We start from the raw sequence: 19,832 nt of genomic DNA, 5'->3' as shown, positions 1-19,832 counted from the left end.
AGTATTAATATGCTGGGACTGTTTCCTTTAGCACATGTCGGGGCTGGAGGGGCTCAGCGCGGGCTCTGGGATCCGGGTGACCTCGGCCCATCAGGACACCTTCCCAGGAACGCTCCAGGAGCCTGACCCAGCCCCGGCAGGAGCCAAAACCCCCCTGGCCCTGCAGGGTGCTGCTGGTGGGGTGGGAGCAGCGCTGGGCTCCGTGGCTCTTCTCTCTGGGTTCACCTGAACGTGTCCAGCTGCTCTGGGACAGCGCTGCAGGACCCCCTCCTGCTCCACAACCCTCAGGAGGCAGCGGCTGTCCTGCCAAAAAACCCCAGTAGCTGCTAAACAAACAATTTAATGCAAAGCAGCCTCGGTGGAGAAGGAGTGAACGTGCCCAAGGAAGCTCCGAAGCCATTACGGAGCCGCAGCAAAGGCAGAACAGCCTGGTACAATTTGCATCTTTTGTTTTAATTAACGTTTTGCTAATGACGTGTGGAACACGGCTGGTGGTCGGCAGCTTCCATCTCTCCCCTGGTGTTTGCTCAGAGCCCGGAATGTCAGCCTGCCTGTGGGATTGTCGGGATTGTCGTGGCTCCATGACCCCTCTGGGATTGGCGGAATATTCCAAATATTCCCTGATCACCCTGGGATGGGATCAGCACCGAAATCGCGACACCCAGAGTGTAACTGGGAGCTCCTGTTTGGCTTGTCTGCCTCTCCTCGACCAGCCCAGCCACCCTCCATCCATTTGGATTTAAGGCATCTCCACTCTGGATGTCTGAGCCTGGAGATTCCCCTTTGCTCTCCCAACACGGTGCAGTGACATCTCAGACACATCCCGTGCTGAAAAAGCCCCAAAACCCCCAAATTCCTGCGGTGCTGGCACAGGGAGGGACGTGCTGCAGGCTGCTGGGACCCAGTGAGAGGGGATCGGACACGGGATCCAGAGGGGAGGTTGGGAACCGCTGGAATGGAGGGAGAAATTGGAACCAGGTGGAAAATCCATGGTGTGGAATGTCACCCACGAAACCCACGAGGAACAAGTGTCCATAAACACCGAGGGGGGAAATCTAAGCAATTAAGTCATTTGAAATGTCAAATAGCCCGTGGACCCCACATTTGGACATGACAGATGAACGAAAACATAGACATTAAAAATTCCTGAAAACTAACAAAGGAACTATGATTAATTTCCCTCTGTTCCAGGGCAATCGCATTATATACACACAAAGGAGTCATAAAAATTCCAGGATGACGGAACAAAATCCTTCCAGAGCTCCACAGATAAAATACAACCATACTGGAGGGAGCTGGAATGGTCCAGGGAAGGAGAAGGTCTGGATCCCTTGGGATAAAAGACCTTTCCCAAAGGATGCAGCTACGAGGTGACACCTGCTGAAAATGTGAAAATGTCGTGTCCCAGCTGGGCAAAATCCTCCTTGGTGACAGAGCAGGTCCCTGCAAAGAGCCACCAAGAGAGGGATGAGCTGGGCTTTGTGAAACGCTGAGGAATTTGGGATGTGGATGCATCAGCAGTGGCACAAACGAGGACGGTGCAAGAACGGGAAGGAAAAAAAAAAAAGGTCAAAATCTTTCTGTGCCACGGCCAATTTCAAACCCCTGTTGAGTCCCAAGAGCCGGAACTGAGCGTTTAGGAGCGAGAGAAAAGGAAGGGATCAAGTCAAATGGTTGCAGTCCTTCGGCTCAGAGGAAGATATTCCAAACCAAAACCACAAAGAAAATATCGTTAGAAGAGCCGCAGTGTTGCTGGGTGACTTGTTCATGGGTTTTTTGTGGGATGTTTTTCATCAAATCCGGCTGTGGAGTCTGCAAAATTAATTAAGGAGGGGGCTGAGCGGTGCCAGGGGCTGAGGGGGGTTTAGGGGCTGAGAAAAATCCCCTGGGAGCAGCAAACCCCAAGACTGGGCAGGGATGGTGCCCTGGGACAGGCAGCGAGCAGGGATGGGGGTCCCAGCGTCCCAACATCCCAGAATCTCCAGGAATTCTGCATCCCCAGCAATCCCACCCTCGCTGGAAGCTGCTCATCATTCATTGCCCTCGGCAGCCCCGAGAGTGACCCGGCCACGGGAACGTCATTCCCACATCCTAATGGGCCGTGGAACTCCAGCGCGCTCGGGAAAAGACGGGAATTAAAAAAAAATAAATAAATAAAAAATGTGGGGATTGTGGCAAAATGGTGAGAAATACCGAAACAGGAGTGGGGCCGGCACTGGCCGCTGTCCCCGGGCTGTCCCCGGCTGTCCCCGTGTCCCCGTGTCCCCGCCCGGCCCTGGCAGGTGACACCGCGGCCCTGCCTCGCTCTTTCCCCATCCCCAAGCCCGATTTTCCAGCCAGGAGAGATGTGCCGGGCCAGAGCCATGGCAACTCTTACACAGAGCGTCAACAAAAATCAGCGAAATAATGATTTTCTCCTTGAAATCCCCCCGGGGATGAGGGAGGATCCGGGCCATAAAAAAAAAAAAAAGCTTTAAATTTTTTTTGGTGGATGCTGAAGAGGAGCTAAGGGGAGACCGCGGGAGCAGGAGCAGGGCACGGATATCCGGGATAACACAAATCCATGGATGTTCCATTCCCTGCCCTTGAGCTGCCTCACCCCCTCCACACCAGCTGAAAACCAGAATCCCGCCTGGATAGGTGGGAGAGCAATACCTTGGATTAATCCTATTTTTTTGTTTGGCGCACAAATGAAAAAAAAAAAAAAAAATTCTTTTCTACACAAATCCAGTAATTTCCAAAAAATTAAAAAAAAAAATTATTTTTTTTTTTTAAAGGCTTTGATAATGGAAAAATTCAGCTCGGAGGCAAAATTCTGAGCTGGATGAGAAATCCTCCTGTGGGGAACAATCCTCCACCTTCCTCCCAGCAAAGACAACCCTCCCGCCTCGCCACTCAGCAGGGACTCAATTACACATATGAGGCTGACCCAGCGAAAAGAAGAGTTTGACACAAAATTGGGAACCTGCCAAAAAAAAAAATTCCTAATTGAAAGTGGTTCCTGCCGTGGGGTCTGCGCCCGGCGACCCCTCCTCTGTCACCGTGAGTTACGAGCGCTGTCTCTGAATGGAGGAAGAGGAAATCTCATCTTGTTTTGATGGTTCCCTTCTCCTCCTGCCTGGATGAGCCCTGGGCGCGCTCTGGGATGCAGATCTGCCTCTGCCTTTCCCAGATCCCGCGGAAAATTCCCTCGGAGCTGGTTATGAACAGATTCAAAGTTCAAGCTCTAATAAACCGAGTCCCCAAAAGCAAAGTTTAGGCAGAGGAACAGATGGGATTTCCAGAACCACGGACGTGTCCTGCACCTTGTGCCCGTGTCCTCTCCTGATGGATGTTTGGGCGGAGATTTTGGGGGGACAGGAGCCACGGGGGGGCTGAGGCGGGCGCAGAGCTGCTGCCACATCGCACCTGCCTTCCTCCCACCTCCACCCGAGCTTGGCCATGGGGCAGCCCCAAAATCGCGGCGATTTTGCCCAGGGCTGTCCCAGCCACTGTTCAGCCTCCTGCCCGCTGCCGGGATCTCTCGGCGGGCTCGTTTCACACCTCCCCGGGCGCCGAGGTCACGCACCAGATGTTCCCCGTCAGCGGCAGATCCAAGGACGTTTCACACCGGATTTCAGCAGCCAAACGTCATTTTCTCGGATGCTTGTTCTTGGGGCAGCGCCTGGCTGCGGAACGGGCGAACGCTGATGCACAAGGAGGGGGATCCGTGGGATCCAGAGCAGAGCCTGCCCCGCTGAGCTCTTCTCCAAAATAACTGCGGGCAGCCAGAGGCGTCTGACCGGGAAGATACTGACCCCAGGACACTGCCCCGACCCCCAGGACACTGCCCTGACCCCCAGGACACTGTGCTGACCCCCAGGACACTGCCCTGACCCCCAGGACACTGCCCCGACCCCCAGGAGATTGCTCTGACCCCCAGGACACTGCACTGACCCCCAGGACACTGCCCTGACCCCCAGGACACTGTGCTGACCCCCAGGACACTGTGCTGACCCCCAGGACATTGCACTGACCCCCAGGACACTGTGCTGACCCCCAGGACACTGCCCCGACCCCCAGGACACTGCTCTGACCCCCAGGACACTGTGCTGACCCCCAGGACATTGCACTGACCCCCAGGATACTGCTCTGACCCCCAGGACACTGCACTGACCCCCAGAACACCGTGCTGACCCCCAGGACACTGATCTGATCCCCAGGACACTGTGCTGACCCCCAGGACACTGCCCCGACCCCCAGGACACTGTGCTGACCCCCAGGACATTGCACTGACCCCCAGGATACTGCTCTGACCCCCAGGACACCGTGCTGACCCCCAGGACATTGTACTGACCCCCAGGACATTGCACTGACCCCCAGGATACTGCTCTGACCCCCAGGACACTGCACTGACCCCCAGGACACTGTGCTGACCCCCAGGACACTGCTCTGACCCCCAGGACACTGCTCTGACCCCCAGGACACTGCTCTGACCCCCAGGACACTGTGCTGACCCCCAGGACACTGCTCTGACCCCCAGGACACCGTGCTGACCCCCAGGACACTGTGCTGACCCCCAGGACATTGCACTGACCCCCAGGACACTGTGCTGACCCCCAGGACACTCCCTGACCCCCAGTTACCCAAATTCTTTCCAGTGCCCATCCTGGCAGAGCAGGGATGCTCATCTGAGCTCTCTCAATTCCACAATAAATGTCCCACGGCTCCTTTTGGACGGTTCCCACCAGGAACAATCCTTGTTCTGTCACCCCCAGCCTTGGGGACCCCCAGGGTTCTGCTCCTCCAGCTCCATCCCTGTGCTGCAGCCACGGCAAACCAGAGGCCAGGATGGGTCTGTGACCCACGGGCACATCCAGGGGGAAGAACCTGAGGGAACATCCTTGGGAATTGTTGGCATTCCTCCTGGCAAAGCAGGATGGGATTCACCCGCCCCTGGGGGCTCAGCCCAGGAGCTCTGCTCATTCCTCCCTCTCCATCACATTCCAGCCAGGTAAAATCCTTCCAAAAGTGGGGCCATCCCACCTCATGGAGCCGTCCTGAGATTCCAGCTGGAGGTTTGCAGCTGGAGCTGCCGGCACAGTCTGGCTCCTGGCTGCTGCCAGCGCTGGGGCTTCACTTCAAAGCTTTCATAAAAAAAAACCTCTGCCACGGAAATGGGGATGCCTGGAACTTCCAGATGCCTGGCAGGGCTGCAGATAAAACATTTGGATCGCTTGGCTGGCTGGGGGTGTGAGGGAAATGTGGATATTATGGCAACAGATGGAAGCATCAGCCCAGAGCAGAGCCTTGCACGGGGGCAGAGGGATGGGAAGGAGCTGGAGCATCAGGACGGAGGAATCAGGGATCCTCCATTATCCCAGGCTGCTCCAAGCCCCATCCAACCCTTGGGCACATCCAGGATGAAGCTGCTCTGGGCACCCTGTGCCTCCTCATCCTCACCGTGAAAATCTTCCTCAAACCCAAACTCAAACCCTCCTCTGGATGCTGCTGCCCTCGGCGGCACAGGGCTGCTCCCAGCCAGCAGAAATGCAAAACACAATGGATCGTCTCAAACCCGCACAGGAGCGGAGCCGGAGCCGCTGCCCGGGGCAGGAGCCGAAACCCCGCACAGGAGCCCCAAACCCCGCACAGGAGCCTCAAACCCGCACAGGAGCCTCAGATCCCGCACAGGAGCCCCAAACCCGCACAGGAGCCCCAAACCCCGCACAGGAGCTCAGACCCCGCACAGGAGCCCCAAACCCGCACAGGAGCCTCAAACCCGCACAGGAGCCTCAGATCCCGCACAGGAGCCTCAGATCCCGCACAGGAGCCTCAAATCCCGCACAGGAGCTCAAATCCCGCACAGGAGCCCCAAACCCCGCACAGGAGCTCAGATCCCGCACAGGAGCCTCAAATCCCGCACAGGAGCTCAAATCCCGCACAGGAGCCCCAAACCCCGCACAGGAGCCCCAAACCCCGCACAGGAGCTCAAACCCCGCACAGGAGCCCCAAACCCCGCACAGGAGCTCAAATCCCGCACAGGAGCCCCAAACCCCGCACAGGAGCTCAGATCCCGCACAGGAGCCCCAAACCCCGCACAGGAGCTCAAATCCCGCACAGGAGCCTCAGATCCCGCACAGGAGCCTCAGATCCCGCACAGGAGCCTCAGATCCCGCACAGGAGCTCAGATCCCGCACAGGAGCCCCAAACCCCGCACAGGAGCTCAGATCCCGCACAGGAGCCCCAAACCCCGCACAGGAGCTCAAATCCCGCACAGGAGCCTCAGATCCCGCACAGGAGCCCCAAACCCCGCACAGGAGCTCAAACCCCGCACAGGAGCCCCAAACCCCGCACAGGAGCCCCAAACCCCGCACAGGAGCCCCAAACCCCGCACAGGAGCGCAGCCAGAGCCGCTGCCCCCGGGCAGGAGCTGTTCTCTCCTCCTGAACGCGCCTCTGTTCCCTGCCCTGCCGCCCCGGGGCCCCGCACGGCGCGGCACGGACAGGGCAGCAGGACACTGGGAGCACTGGAAGCACTGGGAAAGCTGGTGAAGCGCACTGGGAACACTGGTGCAGTGAATTGGGAACGCTGGGAACACTGGTTCAGCACACTGGGAACGCTGGGAATGGTGGTGCAGCACACTGGGAACGCTGGTGCAGTGCACTGGGAACACTGGGAAGAGTGGTGCAGGCCACTAGGAACACTGGGAATACTGGGAACACTGGTACAGCACACTGGGAATACTGGGAACACTGGTACAGCACATTGGGAATACTGGGAACACTGGGAACAGTGCACTGGGAATACTGGGAGCACTGGTACAGCACACTGGGAATACTGGGAACACTGGGAACACTGGGAATACTGGGAACACTGGGAATACTGGGAACACTGGGAGGGAACACTGGGAATACTGGGAACACTGGTACAGCACATTGGGAATACTGGGAACACAAGGAACAGTGCACTGGGAATACTGGGAACACTGGTATAGCACACTGGGAATACTGGGAACACTGGGAACAGTGCACTGGGAATACTGGGAAGAGTGGTGCAGGCCACTAGGAACACTGGGAACACAAGGAACAGTGCACTGGGAATACTGGGAACACTGGTGCAGTGCACTGGGAATACTGGGAACACAAGGAACAGTGCACTGGGAATACTGGGAACACTGGTACAGCACACTGGGAATACTGGGAACACTGGTGCAGGACACTGGGAGCGCTGGTTCCAGGTGAGCATCCCAAGGGTCACCTTTGGAGGGGATTTTCCCTCATAATTCACCCTCTGGACACATTTAAATCTGGATATTTGCATCAAAAATGATCCACCCAGAAATTCAACTGAACCAGCAGCGACAGTGGTTTGGGATTGTTGGGGTTTTTTTCATATTTATACTTAAAAACAAACAAAAAAAAAACAAAAAACAAAAAACAAAAAAAAAAAAAACAAAAAAAAAAAAAACAAAAAAAAACCAAAAAAAAACCAAAAAAAAACCAAAAAAAAAAACCCAAAAAACAAAACAAAACAAAACAAAAAAACCAAAAAAAAAAAAAAAACCACCAAAAAAAAAAGGGGAATTTGAGATCCAGCCTTTTCTGCCCCGCTGGGCCGGCATCCACCTCCCTCTCCTGCCAGGCAGCCCCGCACACAAACTCCCCAGCCAATAAATCCTCTTCCTCATTAAACATTGCAGGTCTCAATTAATTAAATGAGCACAACAACCACAGTCCCTTCAGCAATTTGAGAAGTGGCTGAGTAATTAGATGGAATGTTAATTCAATTTCCAGGGGGGGGCGGTGGGGGGGAGAGCGAAAGAAAGGAAAAGGAGAAGGAGCAAATGAGATTACGTTTGATGAGAGGGAAATCAAAAGTCACTTAATCACGGGGCAATTAAAGTTGCCCAAATTATGCGGCTGGAAAATAAACCCTGGAAGGACAGGAGCAGGGAATGACCCTCAGCCAGGTAAAATTCCAGCTGAATTGGCGCGGGGATGGATTTGTGCAGCGCCCAGCCTGACCTGGCCTTGCCTTTCCCCTTCAGCAGGGAACGAGGGGAAGGATTTTGCCTCCATCCTGCTCGTGCCTGCGGATAATTCCCTTATCAGCCTCCCTCAGGCGAGGCAGATCAGCGCTGCCGTGCCAGGAGCGGCAGCGAGGGGCTCAGACACTCAGCAGCGCCCGTGCCAACCCGCCTGGAGCCTTGTCTCCTCTCTAAAGGGGTTTTTAAACACCCTTTTCTGCTTTAAATGTGACTTTCCAGGTGTCCGGAGCATCAACAGGTTTCACCCAGGTCTGTCCCGTGAATGGGATGCCCAGAGCTCACCCGAGGTTTTGCTGCTGAGATCACAGAAAATCCCTTTTTGGGGATAAAACACGAGCAAAGGGGGAATTTCCACTTCCACACCGGGGGGATATCCAGCACCAAATCTTCCTGAGAGCTTCCACCCCCCCAGAATCTGGTGTCATCAGTGGGGTTGGAGCCCCCCCAACCCCTTTCCCTTCCCAAACCAGTTTTCAGAGGGGGCACCCCCATCCCCAGACCCTGGGGTGGGTGCCGGGCTCTGGGCGCGATGAGCTCAGCTGGCGGCGGCCCCATCCCAGCCCGCGGCGGGGCTCTGCAGATAAAGGTCGGTTTTGTTGGGTTTAATTAGCGCTGGCGTGGCAGAGCTGCCGCCTGCCAAGGGCTGACAAGCAGCTTAATTAATCCGCTCACCGCTGTCACTCGGAGACGGCTCCAGGAGAGGAGCAGGAGCCTCAGCAAAGCGGAAAAGCCGCTGGGGAGAGGGGATGGAGGGAGATATTCGCTCCCCGATGATGTTTTTTTTTCCCCCCTTTTTTTCTTCCCCCCTCCCTGGCATCAAATCTCCTCCTTGCTCCGGAGCTACGCCGATCTTCAAATGTGAGAATTCCTGGCGCTCCGGAGCTGCAGGACACAATCCTTCCACCGTGGAAACCTCTGGGACCGTGGCAGGGTTTTTGGGAGGGTGAAACAGGGAGTCAGAAGCTTCGGCAGCACCACAAGTCTGATTTTATTCCAGCCGAGGCGTGTGAAAAAAAGCAGAGCAGGAGCCTGGTGCGAGAAAAAAAATAAAAAAAAAATTCCACTCCCCACAACTCATTGGCTTTTAATTAGGATTAATTAAAATCCAGGAGGGGAAAAAATCCTGATTTCCCGCAAAACAGCCGGGTTGGAATATCCTGAGGCTGGGGGAGCACTGGGCTGTCACCTGGGGACAGTGGGACGTTCCCAGGTGTTCCCAGGTGTTCCCAGATGTTTGCAGCCGCGGGCAGCTCCCGGTGCCAGCGGGGCAGGTGTGCAGGGAGGGTTGCTGGCTGTGGCAGGTACGGGCTTGCTCAGGGAGGAAAGAGAGTTGGGAGAGGTGGGACTGAGCCTCGGGGAGCCGGGGGAGCAGCAGAGGTCAGAAAAAATGAGGGATGGATGGATGGATGGATGGATGGATGGATGGATGGATGGATGGATGGATGGACAGAGAGAAAATGGGGATCAAAAGGAGAACAGGCTGGATTTTTAGCCTGGAAAGCAGCGCGGAGTGAGGATGTCATGGAGCCATTCCCATTCCCTGCCTGACTCCACGAATCGCAGCCAGACCCTGTCCCTGCCCCTCCACAGCCAGGTGCAAAAATCCCACCTGGATTTGGCGGATTGCATCATGGCCGTCTCTGGAAAAGGGAGTTCCAGTCACTCCCAAAAGCTTTTGGGCTTTGCCGGGTGCTGCCCGAATTTAAAACACACCAATAAAATCGGGGATGAGCCGACACAAACGTCAGGGATGAGGTGGCTTAATTAAAATTAAGTGTATAAAGTGTGGATCTCCTCCGGAGCGAGGTTTGGGTCCCTGGATCCCTCCCACGCCCTGCCCAGCCCTGGGATCATCCCAGAACCTCGCAGGGAAGGGATGAACCACCGGGACAGTGAAAAGCGTCGGGGATGTTCCTTAAAGTCCCTTCCAACCCAAACCGCTCCATGATCCCACAAAATTCACTCAGACATCCTCCCAAACTCGCATCCAAACACCCCAAAAAAAGGAGCAAAGTGGATTTTTTTTCCCTCCTGCAAAGATATCCAAGATACCCACAGAGATCCCAAATCTCTTTGGGCTGCAAATTTATAATTTTTATAATTTTTATTATTTTCTCCAGCTCCAGGAGCCCGGGGGGACGCCCGGGATTCGCTCCCGGGGGTTCTGCCGAGGTTTCATAATCCCTGCGTGCCCCGGGGACGCTGCTGCCCTTCATTGTTTATTTGCTTAGCAGCAATTAGAGCAGCGTAATTACAATCAGCGCCGGTTTACACAAAGAATTCACCGCGTTTGGCTTCTGGGCGCCCCGGCTCCGGCAGCCACGTGCCAAAAAAAACCTCGGGAAGAGAAGGAAAAACCTTGGGAGAGCAAAAAAAAAAAAAAAGAAAAAAAAAAATCAGAACGTGACACGGTGGGGGATGGAAAATAGGAGAGAAAACGAGCCCGGAAAGGGAATGAAATCCTGAAATCAAAGTTTAATAAACCCCCTGGAACGGAGATATGATGAAATAAAATGCGATGAAAAAAAAATTTGGAAATGCAGCGACTACGATGAAATGGACTGAGATAAGAAGTGGATAAGAAATGGATCAAAACTTGCTAAAATTGCTTGAAATAAAATCCTGAAATCATAGAAAAAAAGAAAAAAAAAAGGTTGTTGAGAAGATGCTAAAGAAATTAAATGGTTGGAAAAATAAAGGGAAAATTCCGAAACCAAGTGAAAACACGGAAGTGAATGGGGTGACAAGAAAGGAATCCTGTGGATGAGTCACAGGATGGGGATTTGGGAATGTTGGTTTGGGAATGTTGGTTTGGGAATGTTGGATTTGGGAATTCTGGATTTGGGAATGCTGGATTTGGGAACGTTGGTTTGGAAATGTTGGTTTGGAAATGTTGGTTTGGGAATTCTGGATTTGGGAATGTTGGTTTTGGGGATGTTGAATTTGGGAATTCTGGGTTTGGGAATGTTGGTTTGGGAATGCCGGGTTTGGGAATGTTGGATTTGGGAATTCTGAATTTGGGAATGTTGGATTTGTGAATGCTGATTTGGGAATGCTGGATTATTCGGGAATGCTGCATTTGGGAATTTCTGGATTATTTGGGAATGCTGCATTTCGGAATGCTGGGATTGGGAATACTGGATTATTTGGGAACACGGATTTGGGAACGCTGAATTTGGGAACGCTGGATTATTTGGGAATGCTGGATTTGGGAATGCTGATTTGGGAATGTTGGATTTGGGAATTCCGAATTCGGGAGCGCTGGATTATTTGGGAATTCCGGATTCGGGAGCGCTGCCCCGTTTCCAGCCGCTGCCAAGGGCGCGGGAAGGTCACTCTGCACCTTTTAACCCACAATTAAGGCCCCGGCAGCCCCATCCCGGCAATTAACGGGTTTTATTTTTGGGAATCTCGTGATTCCCCGTCCTGCCCTCCGGACCCAAACGCGTTTGTGCGGGACCAGGTCGAACTTCACCTTTCCGAGGCTGTTGCACATCCGGAGGTTGAGGAGAGGATAAAAACCAGCCCGAGCATCCCCAATTTCCCTCCCCCTGCAGCAGCCTGGCTTGGCTTTACTCCGAGGAATCAAAGGAAAGGCTGTAAGTATCAGGTTGGATTTCTAAACAATTCCCCTCTGAGCTTTTAAATAAAACCCAGGTTTTCGAGTGCAGGGCAGCTGAAGGCAGCAGCAACTGAAAAAAAAAAAAAAAAATCGGCTTTTCATGCACAAAATAACCGGGATGAAAATATTTACATTTTCTTCCTCTGTGTTTTTAAGGCTTGGTTAAAAAAAAGAAGTTTTTCATTTGGGAAAGCAGCTTCTCTGCAATTTTAGGGGGAAAAAAAAACCAAAACAAAAGTTCCAAAATTCAGTAGGAAATGAGGCCAGGAACTTTTTTAAAAAAAGTTTTGTTTTTAAAATCAGGTGCTTTGAGAAGATTTGGGGAGAAAAGCAGCTGCTCCTGGAGGATTTTCACTGCACTCATCCCTGTCAGGATTTGTCCTTCAGGTAAAAAACTAATCTATTTTTTTTTTTTTTTTTTTTTTTTTTTTCTGGCAGGTTTGGATGGATGGATGATGGATGGATGGATGGATGGATGGATGGATGGATGGATGGATGATGGATGATGGATGGATGGATAGATGATGGATGATGGATGGATGGATGGATGGATGGATGGATGGATGGATGATGGATGGATGGATGATGGATGGATGGATGAAGGGATGGATGATGGATGGATGATGGATGGATGATGGATGGATGATGGATGATGGATGATGGATGGATGGATGAAGGGATGGATGGATGGATGGATGATGGATGGATGATGGATGATGGATGGATGGATGGATGATGGATGATGGATGGATGATGGATGATGGATGATGGATGGATGGATGATGGATGGATGATGGATGATGGATGATGGATGGATGGATGATGGATGGATGGATGAAGGGATGGATGGATGGATGGATGATGGATGGATGATGGATGATGGATGGATGGATGATGGATGGATGATGGATGGATGGATGGATGATGGATGATGGATGGATGGATGATGGATGATTGATGGATGGATGGATGATGGATGGATGATGGATGGATGGATGGATGATGGATGATGGATGGATGGATGATGGATGATGGATGGATGGATGATGGATGATGGATGGATGATGGATGATGGATGGATGGATGATGGATGATGGATGGATGATGGATGATGGATGGATGGATGATGGATGGATGGATGATGGATGGATGGATGATGGATGGATGGATGGATGATGGATGGATGGATGATGGATGGATGGATGATGGATGGATGGATGGATGATGGATGGATGGATGATGGATGGATGGATGGATGATGGATGGATGGATGATGGATGGATGGATGGATGATGAAGGGATGGATGGATGATGGATGATGGATGGATGGATGGATGATGGATGGATGGATGGATGATGGATGATGGATGGATGATGGATGGATGATGGATGGATGGATGGACAGCAGGGATTTGAGGAGGTGTTTTCATCCCAGGAATTGCATCCATCACCCCCTGACAGTGTGTGAGTGAGGCTGGAGGAGTAGGAGGTGAGGGGCCCCTCCAAGGTTTGGGTTTCCTTGGTTGTGCATCAGCCCAAAGACAACAAACGCAGGGAAATAAATCAGAACAACTCATCCTACCTGGAATTCTGAGCCAGCAGAACAATCAGGAGCCACCAGTGGTGACAATCAGGGTGTGGGAAAGGGCAAGGAGGAAAAGTTCGGGCTCTGTGAGGGTGGTGAGGCCCTGGCACACACCATGGAAACCGTGGGTGCCCCATCCCTGGAAACATCCAAGGGATCCAGGTTGGATGGAGCAGCCTGGGACAGTGGCAGGATGAGCTTTAAGGTCCCTTCCAACCAAAATCATCCTGGGATTCTGGGATTCCGGGATTCTGAGATTCCATGACTCCTGCCCCAAAAGCCCAGGACTCCCCAGACACGCTGGGGGAGCAGCAGGGTGTCCTTTCTTTCCTGTCAATTTTATTCCCTCCCTGAATCCCTGGGGCAATCAGCCACAGCCACTCAGGGTTAAAATGAATTAAAATCCCTTCATCCCAGCTCAGAGGCAGCAGCAGCTCCATCCCGAGGTGAGGAGACACCCGGGGTCTCACCTTGGGGTGTCCCAGGATGCTCCCACCGTGTCCCTTCCTCCCTGTCCCTTTCCCGATCCTTCCCTCGGGCTGCCAGCCAAGCCCATCTCCGGAGGATACATTTTTAGACAGTTTACAGAATCTGCCTTCCTGCTTTTAAATATCTGCGGTCCTTTTGTTTCCCGTCACCTGGAGGCGTGACAGGAGTCGATGTCCCCGCGTGACTCTGGGGGGGGGACCCACGAGCCGCCAAATCCACGGAGACAAAGAACCCAAACACCCCGAAAACATCTTAATTTTGTGTTGGGACACGGCAGGGGAGGAGCAGAGACACAAGAAAAGGAACAACAAAGAGTGGAAGGACCCGGCGGTGTCACCGCGAGGCTGTTGTGACATCCCGGGATGTCCCCAGGTGGTGTCAGATGGCAGAGGACACAAAGCCAGCTCTGTCTCGCACATCCTGCCCAGGCGGGCACCTGGGGGGACCCTGCCGGGGGAACTCGGCTCCCTCAGGGCAGGGAAGGGATTTGGATTCTCTTCCAAAGAGAAATCTGGGGGTGACACCGTGCCTGGGCTGTCCCCTGTTCGCTCCTCTCGTCAGAACTGCAGGGAGAGATTTTTCCTGATGGTGATTTTATAGCAACTGGTGTTTACTGGAGCAGAAAAAAAACCAACCCCAAAACAAAAACAAAGTATTATTTTCACGCTACCAAACCCTCTGGAAACGTGTCTGTTCTATTTGGTGCCAGCAGCTTGGCACTGGGATTTTCGAGCAGGAGCTCAGAACCAAGCCCAGGCTGGCAAACAGCCCCTGGGCAAGCCCAGCCCAGCCAAGGGCTCAGTCCCTAAATCCTGGGGTGCCCCAGGCCCCTCCCAGCCCCTGGCACAGTGGGAATTAGAAAAGGGGGACAGCAGAGGTGGCACAGAGGGGACAACGATGGTGGCACATCTCTCCTCAAAGCCCAGCCCAGCAGCAGCTCCCACAGCTCCAAGGGTTAAGCAGGGACTAAAGCCAAGGACAGAGCTCTGGGACAGAAGTTGTTCAGGATTTTGGACGGCAGGGATTTGTGCCTGAGCATCTCTGCGGGTTGGGGCTCTGTAGGGGAGGAAGAAACAGGAATGCCCTGTAGATGTGATTGTCCAAGAGATGCTAAGGATATAGAAACTGTGGTGAGATTGAAATGAAAGCAGTGTTGGACTGAGTGCTGAGAGCAGCAACGTGGACGCCTGAAGGTCTCCCTTTGTTAGGATAGCACCACTTGCTGCAAATCCCAAAGAGCAGCACAGACCCTCTCCTGGCATGGCAGGAAGGGTCCAAGATAAGGTTTAGAGATAAGAAAGCTGTAAAACATGGTAATGGAGCAATTCCTATAGGTTGTATGTAAATGTTAGAGAATTTGTATCTTGTACTAGATTGGTCTATGAAAGAGTAGAATATTCAACATAGAAGGAGATTTAAGGCTTTGTAAAAGGAGACCACTCTCTCTTGCTCTCACACCCTCTGACACCCTCTGGCTCCCTTGCTCTTGTCCCTGCACCCCTCACCCTTGCTTTACCCCTTTGTTACCTTACAGCATCTGGCAGCTCCCAGCTGAGCCCTTTTCACCCACTGTAATAAACTGCAAACTGCAAGACCAGAATTCAGAGAGCACCTGAGTTTGTCCTGACCCCCATCCACCACCAGCTCTACAGGGGTCCCCTGGCCAGGACCCCAGCACACCCCGGGGCTGCATCCCTGCCCTTTGTTGTAAGTTTGGGGTTGGAGGGGATTTTCAGGCTGGTAAAGAGTTCAGTCGTGGGGAAACACTGAGTCCAACTCATCTGGAGAAGAGGACACTGTGAGTTCTCTCACAGTATTCAAGTTCCCCATGATGGGGAGTGGAGAGGCAGCTCCGGTTTCTGCTCGTTGTGAGCAGGGACAGGACCCAGGGAATGGCTGGAGCTGGTCTGGGAGGGCCAGGGTGGATCTCAGGAAGGATTCTTGGAGCTGATCTGGGAGAGTGAAGTTGGATTTCAGGGAAAGTTCTCAGAGCTGTGTCTGGGAAGGTCAGGTTGGATCTCAGGAAGGATTTTGGAGCTGTGTCTGGGAGGGTAAACTTGGATCTCAGGAAGGTTCTCAGAGCTGTGTCTGGGAAAGTCAGGCTGGATCTCAGGAAAAGTTCTCAGAGCTGAGTCTGGGAGGGTAAACTTGGATCTCAGGAAGGTTTTTGGAGCTGGTCTGGGAGGGCCAGGGTGGATTTCAGGGAAGGTTCTTGGAGCCATTTCTGGGAGGGTTAAGTTGGATCTAAGGAAGGTTTTTGGAGCTGTGTCTAGGAGGATTAATTTGGATTTCAGGGAAGGTTCTCAGAGCTGTAGCTGTGTCTGGGAGGGTTAAGCTGGATCTCAGGAAGGTTTTTGGAGCTGGTCTGGAAGGGTCAGGTTGGATCTCAGGAAGGTTTTTGGAGCTGGTCTGGAAGGGTCAGGCTGGATTTCAGAAAAGATTCTCAGAGCTGTGTCTGGGAAGGTCAGGTTGGATCTCAGGAAGGTTCTCAGAGCTGTGTCTGGGAGGGTTAACTTGGATTTCAGGGAAGGTTCTTCCCCAGAGGGGGCTGGGCACTGGTTCCACAAGGAATGGGCACATTCCCAACCCTGCCAGAGCTCCAGCACAGTGCTCTGGACAGGCTGGGATTGCTGGGGTGTCTGTGCAGGGCTGGGATCAGCGATCTCTGTGCCAGTTTGGGATATTCCACAACCCTGTGCCTTCCTTGATCCCACCCTGGAGTGATGCTGGTGCCTCCCAGAGCCTGGAGTGCTGCCCCAGCCCGGGCTCTGTGTCTGAGCTGCAGCTTCTGAGGGACACAAGAGGTTAAAACAAACCTCCCCCCAGCGCCTTGAGCGCTGTTAATGCCTCTGCAGAACGGAGCAGCCCTGCCAAGAGCTTATCTGAGGCTCTTTGTGAACAAAGTGAACCCTGGAAGGTGGCAGGCTCAGTGACAGGGAGCAGGGATGCCAGCCAAGATCCCTGCCTCTGGCCAGGGGAGAAATTTCCATCTCAGAGAGGAGCCACCCCCCTGTGATAACCCTGCTGTTCCCAAGGGCCTGGGGGAAACAGGGATTTAATTCCCTGGGAGCTGCCAGTGGCATCCCACAGCTCTGGCTGCACAGATGGAAACCTTGGCTAAAAAATCATCCTGAGGCAGGTGTCCATCCTTAGCTCTGCCTTTCTGCACCTTCTAAAGTGGACAGGAAAAAAAAAAAAAATCACTTTTCCCCAGTCTTTAACCCTGCAGGGACACAGTGTCTACTTCCTGCAAAAACCAGGAATCACCAGACAGACACAATGAGCTTTTCAGCCCTTAAAACCTCTGGAAAAAAAAAAAAAAATACTCAGATGAGCTGTAGGTCTAATGAAAATGTGGGAAAATCTCATAGTGGCCAGAATTTCACAGAGGCCCCTGCTCGAACTTTCTGCTTCCCAAATCCTCCTGAGATTGGGAATCCAGAGTGACTCCAGCCCAGCACTCTTCCCATCCCAAGGCAGATAAAAATCAGCTGGGGCTGAGCAGGGCCCATCTACAGCTCCGTGTTTATTTTTAATCAGGTGGCTCAAAACTGAGTCGGGCCCCACCAGTTCCTGGAAATTGAATCCACAGATCCCTTCCTTCTCTGGAGCCACCGTGCAGCAGCTCCCTGACCCTCCCTGTCCCTGCAGCTGGGACACAGCCTCGGGATTTGCTGCCTCTGCAGCTGGAAAAGCTGCAAAAACCCAAAGGGAAACCAGGGATGGGCACAGAGAACCTCACAAACAGGGTGGAGAGACTGGGAAAGGATACTGGGAACAGAGAATCTCACACACAGGGTGAGGAGACTGGGAAAGGATACTGGGAACAGAGAGAGAACCTCACACACAGGGTGGGGAGACTGGGAAAGGATACTGGGAACAGAGAGAACCACACACACAGAGTGGGGAGACTGGGAAAGGATACTGGGAACAGAGAGAGAACCTCACACACAGGGTGGGGAGACTGGGAAAGGATACTGGGAACAGAGAGAACCTCACACACAGGGTGGAGAGACTGGGAAAGGATACTGGGCACAGAGAGAACCTCACACACAGGGTGGGGAGACTGGGAAAGGATACTGGGAACAGAGAGAACCTCACAAACAGGGTGGAGAGACTGGGAAAGGATACTGGGCTGGGCTGGGGGGTGAGAGCTGCTCCCCCTGCTCCAGGGGAGGGCACAGCCCCTCTGTGAGGTCCAGGTGAGCACTGAGGTGCTCCCAGGGACTCCTCCTCTCCATGGGAACTGGGATTTGCTGCCCCAGGTTGGCTTTTCCCTCTGAAATCAGCGTGGGAGGCTCGTGACTGGTGTTTGGTGCTCCCTGGGGCACGAGGGGAGGAACAGGTCGCTGTGTTCCTGGAGAGGCTCCAACAGAGGGGAGCTGGAGGGACAGGATCCCAGTTATTCCTGGCAGGCAGCACGAGCAAAACTTCCTCTCCTCTTCATGCCCTGGCATGGGCAGAGCTCTGCTGCTGATCCTTTGGGTTAATCCCCGTGGATTAAAACCTGTCCATGATCCATCCAGGTGCTGCCTTGGCTACTTCTTACCCCCGCTCTCCACCTTTTTTTGGCCCCCACCTGGGATGCCAGGAGGTGCCAGGGTGTCCAGTCAGGGAGTTTGAGTGCTCTCAAAACCTGTGGGGATAAGAGGGGGAAAAAAAAAACAAAGTCCTGGGCAGGTGGGGGTAAAGCAGAGGTCAGGATTTGTCCAGCCTGGAGATGCCACAACTCCTCCTGAGCTGGGAGATGCTCCCCAAATTCCAGCAGCTCCTGGAGAAGGGCTTGGCTTTCTCCAAGGATTCGCCATTAGGGATGGATTTATCCTGGATTTTCCTTCCCTTCCTTTGCAAAAATCCTGTTTGGACGAGGCACAGACAGGGATTACAGCAGCAGATGCTTCTCTGCCTGCACTGGCCAGGAAAATGAACCCAAAAACCTCCAGCAGACCCCTGCGAATTCCCATTGCCCCCGGGAGAGGGGACAAGGCAGGGATTTGCCATTCCCAGCCAGGGATTTGCCATTCCCAGCCACAGCTGGTTCCAGGTGTGATTTACGATATCATGAAATTCGTAAAGTTGTACAGTAATGAAGAATAAGCAATGTTTGTATGAATAAAATAATAAAATAAAAAGAAGACTCAGAAACAAATCAAAACAAAACAAAAAAGGATCACGGAGGAAAAGGACACAGATTGCTTCATCACATCCTTGTAACATCCAACCAAAGCAGGGCAGCCCAGATTAACAATTAAATCGACCCAGCCAGGAGATGGCTCAGTGCAGGGAACACCCAAACTGTGAGAGCCCGATAAGCACCCAGGACTAAAATAACCAGAGCCATCAGGAAAAATACATCTGAATGCTCATCCGAATGTTTCCCGTAAACTAAGACCTGCAAAAAACCAGAACCTGCCCTCATCATCTCCCAGAATATGGTTTGTCCGCCCTACGAAGTGAAAGAAAACCACATGAAAATGCGGAACGACGAAAGAAGACAAAGATCTCAGCTCCGGGCAAGAAAAGTTGTATAAAAATTGGGCTGAGCAAAGCGGTTTTGTGAAGATTTGGGGATCCGGAGCGGGAGAATTCGGATCGTGGTGTGTTCCCCCGGCGCCGACGGTATCCCGGTCATGAAATAAATTATTTGATTATACTTAATTCGGTTTAATCTCTATTTTCTATGACAAAGGGCACAGCCTGTGGCCGTGCCAGTGCCAGGCCAAACCTCTCAGTGCCCACCCTGCTGTGGCTGAACCTCCCCAGCAGCGCTGATGGGATAATGGTCGCAAATTATCCACTGCACTCTCTGCTTTCCTGCAGCCCCAGCCAGACCCCGGGAATATTTATCCTATTTATCTTGGCTGTGGATCTCCAGCCCCTCTCGGAGCAGCAGGAGCTGGAAACCGCAGAGGTTCCTTAATAGGAACCAAAGCGGGGGAAGCTCGGGGGGATGGAGGCACCGGGATCGCGGGACCTGCTGCTCCCAGGGCTCGGGGTCCTTGTCCCCTCCACCCCAGGGGGTGTTTTCCTGCTCCTGCCTTGCAGAAATGGGGTTGGAGCCAGCCCAGCACCCCGAGATCTCCTCTGTGCCCGCTCCTGCCCAGCTC

Source organism: Oenanthe melanoleuca, chromosome 28 (genome assembly GCF_029582105.1).
Source record: "Oenanthe melanoleuca isolate GR-GAL-2019-014 chromosome 28, OMel1.0, whole genome shotgun sequence".
Taxonomy (NCBI): Eukaryota; Metazoa; Chordata; class Aves; order Passeriformes; family Muscicapidae; genus Oenanthe; species Oenanthe melanoleuca.
This window is presented reverse-complemented; position numbering follows the sequence as displayed.